The 12,718-nt window shown below is 47.3% G+C and overlaps 1 protein-coding gene across 1 annotated transcript in view; it reads left to right on the top strand.

The window, feature by feature from the left end:
- The window catches only part of COL23A1 (collagen, type XXIII, alpha 1), a 305,502-nt gene that overhangs the window by 217,259 nt on the left and 75,525 nt on the right, over positions 1-12,718 (top strand). The window contains exon 2 of the mRNA XM_012722702.1: positions 7,543-7,587. The gene's annotated coding sequence lies outside the window, so the exon portion shown is untranslated. The remainder of the gene's footprint in view (positions 1-7,542; positions 7,588-12,718) is intronic.

Raw genomic sequence — 12,718 nt, 5'->3', positions numbered from 1 at the left:
CTTTATTTTTGTTGTTTCATCAGTTCTCCGTATATTTTTGTGATCAGTCCTTTATCGCTACTTTTGTGTGAGAAAATGTTTTCCCAATTAGTGAAAATATGGAACGCTTCACGAATTTGCATGTCATCCTTGCTCAGGGGCCATGCTAATCTTCTCTGTATCGTTCCAATTTTAGTATATGTGCTGCCGAAGCAAACACCCACTTCTAGCATTCTTAAGTGAGTCGGAGCCTTGAGTGCGTTCACATCGATATGCACCATGTACCTCCACAACTTTTCAGTCTGGCGAAACCAAAATAACCCTCATTAAACACTTCTCCATTGCCCCTGCTCCAGCCCCTGCAGCCACCACCCTCTATGAATTCCTTACTCTCTAAGGGACTTACTCCCTTCTTACTCCCAATAGGGACTTGTACCCTATTTGTACTTGCGTCTGGCTTATCTCACTTAGCATAATACTGTCGTGGCTCATCCCTATCAAAGTATGTGTCAGAATCACCTTCTTTTTTTAAGGTTGAGTAATACGCCACTGTGTGGCTATTCTGTGCTTTGTTCACCTGTTAGTGCACATTTGGGTTATTCCCCACCTTTTAGTTGTTGGGCCTGGAAGCATTTCTTGACTTCCCTTGGCCTAAGTTTCCCCAGTATGTAAGGAGGAAGGAATGAAGAGGGATTAAACCACTTTCTACAACTTTTCCACTACATGAACTATACAAAAGCCCCTGCCCTTAGGGACTGACGGGAGGGAGGGCGAGGGAGGGACCAGGGCTGTGTGACTGGTGGCGCCCAGGGGGACAGAGAGAGGGAGGGTTTCGGGCAGGCTGACCCCGACACAGAACAGCTGGACAGGTCTCCCAGCTTGTGAGAACACACTGATAAGGCAAGTATTGGAAGAGTCTGTTGGGGTCCGGGGCCCCCTTTGGAGCTAGTGGCACGAGTTCTCTAGCCCAATCAGCGATGAGATTTTTACGAGTTAGAAATGGTTCCATTTTGTCTGGCTTCAAAAGTGCTTGAGAAAACCATCCTCCCTGGAGCTATTTAATTTTCAGATGGTTGTTGCAGGCATCCAGGTCATTTAGCAGCAAGCCGGAGCCTTTGCCAGCCCATGCTGTGCCTGAAACCTCAGGATTTCATTGAGTATTCCTGTTCCCAGACTAATCCTCTGCATCATGATCCCCAGGTCCACAGACAGACCATTTGAAAGGCCTGGCCAGGCCTTTGTAGACTCAAGAGCAGGGTGTAAATGACAACTCGTGCCCTACACACAGTTTCCGAAGTGCCCCCTGCTGCCAAGTTTCTCAGGCTTTACCCACCTGGGGGGCAAGCAACCCATTTACCTAAAGACCCCAGATTTTGATGGCCCAGAGGACGCTCCAGCCAGACACTTATTAGGATCCGAAGTAGGCATCTCTTTTGTTCCCCCAAGCTGGTATGTCCACTGCTAGTTCATCTGCTTAAAAAATTCTACCAGCATATGCAGTTGCCACCACCCATAACCTTTTATCCTCATGGGTTGGAAACCTAAGGTTCAGAGAGCTTGAGTAACTTGTTCTAAGTAAATAGCTTCTGTATCAGTCATCTTTTCTCTTCCTGCACCGTCATCACCTTGCTGGTGTCTGCTGCCTGCAGCCTCTGGCAGGAAGCTTCACAGACCCCACCAAGGCAGCACCCACTGTGAAGCTGCCAGCCTCTGACCCAGCACCATGAGAGGCCCCACAAAGGTGGAGACAATGCCCAGAGCTGATCTGCATCATCTGCAGACTATGTTGGGGCCATTTTTTTCAGCCACATCTTGGGCAAAAACTGTCCTCACTCTCACAGCTTAAGTGTCCCTATCTATGTGTGACAGGTGGTGAGGACAGACTCCTTAGTGCCCTCTAGGACAAGCTGAGTGTCTGAGTCCGTGGCAGACGGGTTTTCCCATGTAGAAAGGCAGAAGAAAACCTGGACTAGGCAAGAAGAAAACTCCAGAGCAAACCACTTGCTGGGGGTCTGGTTTTGTTTGTTTGGAGACAGAATCTTAGCTCCGCCAGGGTCGGGCTAATCCCAAGAGGCCAGGGCAATCTGCTGCAGAGCTGTCCCAGAGCCAGGCCAGAGCCGGCCTAGGTAGAGGGCCGCATCCTGTCTGCTCTTCTGTCTGATCCAGAGGAACCACCTCTCCCCTGTTGGTGATTCTGATACCTTAGGAACCACAAACTTACCATGAAGGACTCCCTAAAACCTGGCTGCAAACCGTCTCTACTGAACACCTTCTGCAGAGGGCTGTCAGGGTGGTAGCCAAACTCACTGGATGAGCAGCCTGGAGCACAGAGGCTCCCAAGTTCATGTCTGCTGGATGAGCAGCCATCCCAGTGCCTGCTAGATGTTGAACCAAGGTTACTGCCTGTGACTGATCCTGAGTATCTGATGGTTTAGAAACTTGTGTCAGCGCATGCTTCCTACCTTCCCCACCTGCAGGTTCCCCAAGTCAGGTCTCAGGTGTGCCCAATCTCTACATCTGCAGAAGCTGCAGCAGGAGAGCCCCACCGTCAGCATGGAACTCAGCCATGGCACTATCCCCGGCCCCCGGGCCTCCCTTTGGTCTTGCCACCTCTGTCCTCTCAGTGGGAGAGAAAGGAGGGCAAAAAGCACCCAGATCTGAGTGCCCTGTGCCCATCAAACCAGGTAGCCCTGTGTCTCTTGGAAGCCCTGGATCTTGTTCAAGTGAACATTTAAAGAGAATGGCGGTCAGCTGGCCCACAATATGGCATCGTAGGAAAATGTGGATTATCCTCTCCTAAACACAACTAAAAAGAAAAACGTAAACTAAAATTTGCTCAAAGGAAATTTCAAAAAATTGTCATAGAGACATGGTATTTTTCCCATAGGAATTTTACGCTGAGGTCAGTGGTTTGTTTCAGGGCAAATAGGATAAGTAAAGGTCACTGCAGCCGGGTGGCAGCCATTCCAGCCAGCAAAAGAGGTCACCAGGAGATGGTGAGGAGGGCTAAGTTTCCTTACCCATCCATCCCCTCCCTGATCACCTCCTTCATTCAGCAAACAGCACCAGATCCTACCCCACCTTCTGTGAGGAAGAAGAAATCCGACATGGCTGGAGAGGAGGAGACTGGGCGTGGGGAGAGTGCCTGATGCCGACAAAGAAGGGGTTTCTGTTGGAGTGGAGGTGGGATGGGTGCAGAGGGGAAGCTCCCAGGTGGTACCAGTCTGGCTCTCTGAGTACAGGGGGTACCTGCATTTAAGTGACACGAGAACCCTGCAGGGGGAACATGTGGGGAACTGGGAGGCAGAATCGGTTTTGCACATTGCCAATGGCATCGTCCTGGAGACAGTTGAACACTTACTTATGGGTCTCAGAAAAACAGCTGGCCAGCTGCCAATCTGTGAGTAGCTCGTGCAGAAGTCTCCAGTGTCTGGCTTGGATTGACTCTGGAGGGGTTCATGAGTGGCAGTCTCACTCTTTCTCACCTAGTCCCTTCCGTCCAGGAGTCCTCCTCAGGCTGCTCGACCCCAGCCCCATGGGCCCTGTGTGCTTGGCAACCCTCATGCCTGCTGAGGAGGGTCATCCCATGCTGCCTTGACAACTGCCCATCCTACCAATGTCCTCTTCATTGGGCTTTCTGCTTGACCATGCCACCAAGGAAAACCACTCAGACAAATCCATTTGTTCAACCACTTCAGCATAGGCAATTTCCTTCATCTGGCTTCAGTTACACAGATGGAGCATTTTACATCACAAGAGCACCAGGGTGATGCCATAGGTTCAGACCTCGTAGGAGTCTGGTTTTGTCTCCCGCTTGGGCAAGTGGCCTTGCTCATTAGGGCACAGGTTGTGTGGCCTGGTGAGAGCCCAGAAGCCAGGACTGCCTTGCTGGGCCTTGTGTGGAGAATCTAGACCTCCCTTCCTCAACCAGAAAAGCATGATGCCGAGAGTGTCAGTGGGGCTCCTGTTCCCACACCCTGTTGTCCCTGAAAACACAAGTGCCCCAAGAGGCTAAAGGCCAAACACCAGGCCACTCACTCGGTTCTCAGGTGCCATCAGTCCACTGAGGAGCCGGCAGATCAGATGTGCATTTTGGCCACGACAGGCCTCAGATGTTGCTGTGATACTTTGTGGGGATGTCTGGAAGCAGATGGCCAAGCAGCTCAGTTGAGATCATGGGCCCAGAGGTACTTCATACGTTTTAAACCCATAAAGTATAAGGAGTGCCGATCTGTGAGTTGCTCGTGCAGAAGTCTCCAGTGTCTGGCTTGGACTCTGGAGGGGTTCGTGAGTGGCAGCCTCACTCTTTCTCACCTAGTCCCTTCCGTCCAGGAGTCCTCCTCAGGCTGCTCGGCCTCAGCCCCATGGGCCCTGTGTGCTCGGCAACCCTCATGCCTGCTGAGGAGGGTCATCCCATGCTGCCTGGACAACTATCTATTAACGGAGCGCCAGAACATTGGCCTCCCCAGGGCAGCATAGTGGGTTTCCAGCATGATTCTATCACAGAACTCCAGGTCTGCACCTACTATGAGGAGAAATCAGAGACTCTGTAACTGTGCATTTAGAGAAGGGGGAGTCGAGAGCTCTGCTCTCAAAGCTCTGGGTACATCACTTCATATCGCAAACCCTTCAATGAAGTGCCAAGATTACAAAATGGAGACAAGACGGTCTCTCTGTCAAAAAGTTCTGGGCAAACTAGATATCCATGTGCAAAGGGATGAAGTTGGACCCTTACCTTACACCATATACAGCCATAACCCAAAGATTAAAGTGAGCTCAAAAGCTTAAAAGCAAAAATAGATGGGACTACATTAAATTTAATTTCTGTACAGAAAAAAAAAAAAAAACGCTCAACACAACAATGTTTGCAAACTACTTAGCTGATAAAAGGTTAATGCTCAGAATACATAAAGAACTTTTACAAATAAATAGCAAAACAAACAACCCAGTTAAGAAGACTTTAGTAGACATTTATCTAGAGAAGATATACAAATGACTGGTCACTATTTGAAAAGATGCTCAACATCACTAAACATGAGGGAAATACAAACCAAAACTGTGAGATGTTAACGCATCCCCAGTAAGATGGGGGAGAAACAGAAAATTACAAATGTTAATGAAGATATGGAGAAATTAAAACTTTCATGCCCCCATTAGCAAGAATGTAAAATAGTGAGACTAGAAGACATTTTGAGGAAGAACCATTCCCCAAAATATTAAAACAGGATTATCATATGACCCAGCAGTAGCACTGTGAGCATATATCCAAAAGAATTGAAGACAGAATCTTGACAGACATTTGCACACTCATGTCCTTGAAGCAAGTTTCACAACAGCCAAGGTATTATAAGCAGCCCAAGTGTCCATCAACATATGAATGGATGAAGAAACTGTGCTCTCTACAATTAATGGAATATTATTCAACCTTCAAAAAGAAGAAGATTCTGACACATACTGCAGCGTGGGTGAACTCTGAGTACATTATGCTAAGTGAAGTTGAGCCAGACACACTAAGACAAATGCTGTATGATTTACTTCTGTGACATGTCTGAAATAGTCATACTCTTAGAAAGTAGAATTGTGGTTGCCAGGGCCTGGGGACGGTGAGGAAAAGTTCAAAGGGAAAAAAAGTTTCAAATTTAACAGATGAAAAAGTTCTAAAAATCCACTGTAAAATAGTATACATATAATTAACACTGCTGTACTTAAAAAAATGGCTAAAATTGTTTTTAATTTTTTAATCATAAATTCAGGGTGTAATAAATGGCATGTTCTTAATGTTTTCATTTTGTTTAACAGTCCTGATCTCAAGCCCGTGGTCCACAAGCCTGGCTATTTATTCTCACCTCACATCCAGGCTTGCAAAGATTTTATAGTCTAATAGCACAAAGGGAATCCACTCCCTATCCAGAGCAGTTTCCTCTCTCTTTCTGAGTCTCTCCCTCCTCCCCCCCAGGACACCTCTTTGAGAACAAATTCAGAAAGCTCCCACAGGGATGCAGCAGCTTCTCCATCCTGTCCCAGTCCCCAGGTCAGGGCACACAATGAATCTGCCTCAGATGTGCATTTTGGCCACGACAGATCGGAAGAGCACACGTCTGAACTCCAGTCACTGCTCGACATCTCGTATGCCGTCTTCTGCTTGAAAAAAAGAGACAGGAAAAGGGAAAGACATTTGACTTGGACCTGAGTCATTGCCTCTCCTCTGTGAATTTTTTAAGGGATTTAAAGTTGACTTTTACAGGAAAAATCGGTGCTTGCAATATAGTCACAGCCTTTTGTGCTGCTGCCTCGGGGCCAAGACCAGGGCCTGGCACAGTGGGTGGACAAGACAGAGAGACAGCTGTTAAATGTGCAACTTTAAAGTGCAACTGAGGGCCTTCCTGGTAGTACAGAGATTAAAGTCTCAGTGCTATCAAACTATCGCTGGCCACTGCAGTGTGAGTTCCATCTCCAGCCAGAGACATGGTGCAAATGTCCATGCCATATGGTGCGGCAGACCTCTCCTGTCTCACCTGCTGCTCCTCTCAGCAGTGTATTTCAATAGATCTGCCTGTTCTGCTCCCAACTCGGTCTCTGATGAATCCTCTCACACCCACACCTCTGGCCTGTACCCCAGTTCTTGTATGCATAAATAAGTAAAATAAATCTTTTTTAAAATTGCTACAGAGTATAAAATTCATTTTTTCTTATTGTCTCCTTGGGCACCTGGGGAAAACAGGAGGGAGGATGGGGGATAAGAGACAGAGGGGAGGAAGCAAAGGAGCATCAGGACATTTGCAGGAGCTCCTCACGAGAGGACCCAGTGAGGCCTCGGCTCCAACTCCCAGGTCCCTCCAGGAGCTGAGGACTGGGTCCAGACCCCTGAGTCCAGGTGTTTCCATGCCAGGACCTTCTCCTTCAGCAGCATGTCACTCGGGCCTCAGGGACAGACAGAGCAGGGGGTCAAAGGCAGAGGCAGCACAGTGCGCATCATAAATTCAGTGAGACAAAAGCGTGTGGATGAAGGGCAGGAAACCAGGAAGAATGTGCTTTGGTGAGCAAGTTATTTGTCATAAATCATGAGAAAATTATAAATCTCCATGGAGGTATGGGGGGAGAGATGAACAGAAGGTAGATGGAGAGGCTAACGCTAGTCACTGCTGAGCTTAAGCATCTGACATGCCAGGGAGCATCTTTATGTCCGTGTTGTCTCTGGTTTCATTTAATATTAACAATTATTCGTCGGGGCTTTCAGACAGGTCATTTAAGTCCCATCTGACATCTTATTTTTCTCACAAATCTGAAGTTTCTCAGCTGCCGATTCTTCTGAGTTCCCAAGTAGTAATTCCTGTTGATTGGGGCAGGACTCGTGAATGAATAAATGAACAGATAATTGAGTGGGTGTGGGGGGTGAGGATGAGCTATTAGCAGAGGCCTGGAGAGCAGCAGTGAGGGACAGCCTACTAGTAGGCTGCCTAGGACATGGTTGCTGGGAGCATGTATGGGCCGGTAGCAGGCAGGATGTGCCCAAGCCCACGGACTTCGCTTTCTCAACGAGTTCCTCCTTGTTTTCTGGTCTAGGCCCCCCTGGACGACGTGGCAAACCTGGAAGAAGAGGTGATCCTGGTGAGTCCCTTATTTTCTTAGCTCCTAAATCTAAATTGTGAGTCTTCCTTTGACTACGGGGCAGGCCAGCCAGTCCCCAAACCACCCAGAAAAGGTCTAGATCTTCATCTCCCTGCCAGTTCCACCAGACAACAGTGCCCAGAACTGACACATACAATTCCAGACACTGCCCCCCATGCCCTTCCCACTCCCCGCAGATCTTACTATCAGCCTCAGCACTCCAACCCCTGCCTCCCACTCTGAACAGCCTCCTCACGTGAGGCTTGGTGATGATTCCACAAGCCCATGGACCCCACCTGGGTTCCTCAGGACAGGGTGTCCTTCTCTGTGTGTCCCCAGACTGGGGCTGGCCTTCCCTCTCAGGGCCTCCAACCTGCAACCTGCACACTTTTCTATCACTCTGTCCTGCTATCGCCATGTCACCCAAAATGCATGCACTCTGCACATCCCAGTAGAGCTTCCCTAAGAAGTGCCCCCACCGTCCCCCATCCTTCCCCTTGCCTTCGATTCTTCCCAGCCCTCTGGTCTCTTTTCAGTCACACCACTGACATCTTCTCGACCAAAGTCATCTCTGACCCCCATCTTCCTCGACACCTAGTATCGCATCCCTGGCTCCCCACTGGCCTGTGCTCCTCCCACAGCTCGAACCACTTCTATGCATTTTCGACAGGACTCCACCTGCCTTTTTACTGAACTTGCCCTTGCCCCTCACCCTCTTCTCTCTCCATGGTCTCCCACCATCATATCTCCAGCTCCCCTCTGTTGTTACAGACTCCCCCTTCCTTGCCTCCAGCCAAGTCCAAGGTTAGAAAGAACCCAGCACCATGGCAATCTGCTTCCCTGTGCAAACACCTCCCACCCCACCCCAAAGAGTCCCAGTCAGTTTCCTCAGGGCATGTTGGACCCTTTCCTGTCCTCTCACCGTGCCCCCCTCCATCTTCACCATGGTGTCCAGGACTCTCCCACTGAGCCCACACTTGCATTTTCCCCTGCCCAAGTTCATTACTCTTTGTCCTTTATGTCTGGTTCAAATACCTCCTCCAAAACACCTTTTCTTTGCCCGAGTTTTCAGCACCCTGCTCAGAGCGGACTGGTCAATTCAAGTGCACTTAATAGTGAATGAATGAATGCTCACCCTTAAGCCACTTCACAAGCAGGAAGGTATGATAGGGACATCAGCGGTGCCCACCCCCAACAGGACCTTAGGCCGGCTGGACCAAGGGGAAGGAAAACAGACATATTCTCCCTGGACCTCATACTCTTCTTCTGGCACTGGCTGTGGGCTCCTTGCTCCTTCCTTCCCCCACCCCCCTCCGGCCCCCATCACTCCACCATGTGCGTGTGATGTCTGCTTCCTGCTGTAGCTGCGCTCCTGATAGATGCCCTAGAGCTTCCGGGCAGGAAATGCCCGCTGTGTTTGCTTTGACTTCAGAAGCTAGAGGCTGTTTGTGTTTGATGGTTGGGCATCCCTTTACTCTGAATTTGGTGTGTCATCACTCCCTTGTCCCAATGGCCCACCAGATACACACTTCCTGACTCAGCCCTTGTTTGTACCCTCATAAGAACTGTTATTGTCTTTTATTGTAATGTCCATTTTGGACGAGATGGAGAATACATAGTGGCATTTTTAGGACAAAGTATAGAGGAGTGAAAATATTAATTGACTTTCTTCAAAAACCCATTAGAATTACAACTCCAGTCTACAACACTGTAAAGTCAAAGATAAGGGGTTCCTGGGCTTCAGACATAGCACTGGGTTCTCTCAACCCCTTCATCTCAGGGGACTCTCACAGAGATCTGCAAGATAAGTACAAGTAATTATCTCCACTTGGCAGGTAAGGAAAGTGAGGCTTCACTAGAAGACTCTTGTCTACAGTCAACTGCTGGGCAAGGGTGGCCCTCACTTGGCTGCCCTTTCACACATGGCCAACTCTGGCTGTTGAGAATAGTGTGAGCAGCACAGAGCACATGTCCCTTTCACATTAGCCTTGCCGGGCCCACTATTCATTTCTAGATAATTTCACACACATGCTTTCCCTTGCCCAAACCAGGTCCTTTCCTGTGATGCAGGGAGAAAAGCTATTTTTGCCCAGTGAGACCTTGTCTGATTGAGATGTCTTCTGAGGCTGCTACAGACCTGCAGATAAAGCTGCCCCTGCTGCCTGTGGAAGGAAGAAGGTTTCCTCTCTGGCTCCCAAAGGAATCCTTTGCCTAGAAGAGGCCTCTTTGGCCCTGTAATGTTTATGAATCTCTATCCATAATGAATGAATTCTCGCCTTATAATTGGCCCATTGCTCAGCTGAGGAAAGCCAAGCACTGCCCTCCAGGGTCCTCTTTCTAGAGAACTTGAGGTCGCCTTCTAGACCTTCCTTTCCTCAAGAGCATTCATCGCTCTCCCCTGTCTCCATAATTCCAGATACCTCCCCCTGTCCTGGCACTTCCACACTTGGTTGTACTTTTCTTACCCCCAACATGTTTCTCTCCTCTGCCAAAGCATGGACTGGGGCTGGAGGCACTCGGGCATCTCCCAGGCACTCAGGAGATGGTCTTTTATTGCTTGTTGACGGAAAGAAGGGGAAGAGGGAGAAAGAAAGAAGAATCATAGAAAGTGGTGAGCAAAGGGTTAGGGTACAGAAAGATTCAAGGAAGAAATAGTCAAATGCTGTTTGGCCAGTGCCTTTGCCAAGCTGAAAGACAAGTGGAAGTGCTCACCAGATCTCTACAGCTGCCAGCCTTAACTGGCATTTTCAATGCTAAGGTTTTCTAGTTTTGTTTTATTTTTTAATCTACCCTGACCCTAAGAAATCCTTTCTGGAAATCCAGCAGAAGAAGCACTTCTACAATGGAAGACTAAGAACCTTTGAAAAAAATGACCTTTTCAGAACTCTGGGAAATTAAGGAAAAACTTACAAAAACCCAAGAAATGTGGATTTAAGAAAAATGTGTGAATCTTGCTAAGAACAATGAACATTTAAACTTTCCCATCTCCCCAGTCCATGGTAACCCTAAGACCAGTCAACCTTGATTTAAATTATTGTCTAGTGTTATCATTTCAGATTGAAGGACTTGCTTTAGTTTTTCTTGTGGACCAGGTCTGTTAGTTGATGAAATCTCTCAGTTGTTTATCTGGGCATGTCTTAATTTCTCTTTCATTTCGCAAGGGTAGTTCTGAAGCTGTATGTTACTTTGGTAGTAGTTTTCTCTTGTTACTTTTGAATCCCATTGCCTTATAACCATAGTAACTTTGGAAAGAAATAGCCACTAGAAGAACAATTTCAGAGCTCTCCATATACTCATGCCCAGAGAATTGCCACTGTTTGACCTGCCTGGCAGCTTCTTGGAAAACCCTGTACACCGGTCTTGCTTTATCTGACTTCATGTGGAACTTACTCACATGGAAAAGTCCTATCCCCAGACAAAACACTCAGCAGCAATTGTTTAACATCATAACTGCCTGAGGCAGAGATACCGGTTGAACCAAACAAAAAGATGACACAAAAACTTAAGTGAAAATCTAGGGAATGAAGTATCTGAAGGGGCTCTTTAAATCTCCAACATATTCCTGGGCATCTAGAAGTTTCATGCATATTCAGGACTGTGTGTATGTCCAGGAAAGATCTGAGAGAGACTCAATCTCTCTCTTCTGGCTGAGTTTGAGGCTCTGCACAAGCAGTAAGTGAAGGCAGAATTATAGTCTGGCAGAGGATTGGACTGGCATTCCAGCACATATAAAGGACCCCTTGGCAGAGAATGGCAGAATTATTAGGACAAGCTATTAAGTAAATCTCTGTCTAAGCTTACCATTAAGTTAATCAAGCAGAGAATTCATGAAAAGACACATAATTTAAATCACTAGTCCGCGATAACCTCTAAGCAAAAAGCAACAATAACAAGTACTGAAAAGGAAGAGTAAAATCTAATATCCACAGTAGTCACACTAAATCATTAAATTCCCAGTTTTATTTTTTTATACATAACTTAATTTTATGTATATTTTACATCATTCTTCCTTTTTGTACAGTGCATGCTTTCTCCTTTCAGGTGTAGTCCCTGCAGAATTCCCATCACCAATTCAATACCCATGCTTTGTTACCCTAGCTCCTTTTGTCAGAACACATTTCCTCCGCTGTGTTGATGCCTCATCCTCCCCCTCCCCTGAAGACTGTCTCTGATTAATAGTTGCTTGTTAATCTCTGATCCCATATTTGGTCCCCCTATATTCCCCTATAAGTGAAACAATCTGATATTTTTATTTTTCCTTCTGACTTATTTCACTGAGCATAATCCCTTCCATCTCCATCCATGTTGGCATAAATGGCATGAATTTATCTGTTTTGATTGCTGAGTAATATTCCATCGTGTATATATACCACAATTTCTTGATCAGCCATCTATTTTTGGACATTTGAGTTGTTTTCTTATCTTACCTATAGTAAATAGTGCTGCAGTAAACACAGGGGTGCAGGTATCCTTTTGAATGAATGTTTTTGTATTCTTTTGATAGATTCCTAAGAATAGAATTTCTGGGTCATATGGAAGCTACATTTTTAGTAGTCTTGTTAAGGGAAAGGATATCCTAAAGGAACTCTGCAGAGTCTTATGGACTCCACCTTCTACTCTGGCTTTCTGGACCCTACACACTACTCCAGTGATTGGAAACTACAACTCCCAGCAGTACCAGGGAGAGAACTGCAAGGACCCAAGGGCGGAGCTAGCAGGAATGAATTCTGGGACATTTGGGGGATAAATAGGGCACGCTTGCATCTCTCCCGCTCTCTCGCTAGGGAAGCAGCTCTCCTGATCTCGTGACTCTGTGTGTTCAGTCAGCGTAGCGGTAAGGTATTCCACTTACGTTGTATCCCGCTCTCTTTCCCTGGGTTGTTTCCTATTCCTTTCCCCTTTTGTAAATAAATCCGTTAGTGACCTTTTTGTGTGTACCTGCAGTATAACTGAATTGTCAGCGTGCGGGTGAGGCCCCACAGACAGGCAGCCCAGTCCACTCTGGGCTACCCAGTAACAGTTTAAGGAACCTCCACACAGCGTTCCATAGTGGTTGGACCAGTTTTCACTCCCACCAGCAGTATAGGAGAGTTCCTTGTTCTCCACATCCTTGCCAAAATTTGTTGTTGTT

This window comes from Condylura cristata, unplaced genomic scaffold, assembly GCF_000260355.1.
Source record: "Condylura cristata isolate star-nosed mole 26May11 unplaced genomic scaffold, ConCri1.0 scaffold00008, whole genome shotgun sequence".
NCBI classification, from domain to species: Eukaryota; Metazoa; Chordata; class Mammalia; order Eulipotyphla; family Talpidae; genus Condylura; species Condylura cristata.
Note: the sequence above shows the minus strand (reverse complement) of the source record. Positions and strands in the feature narration are given on the sequence as shown.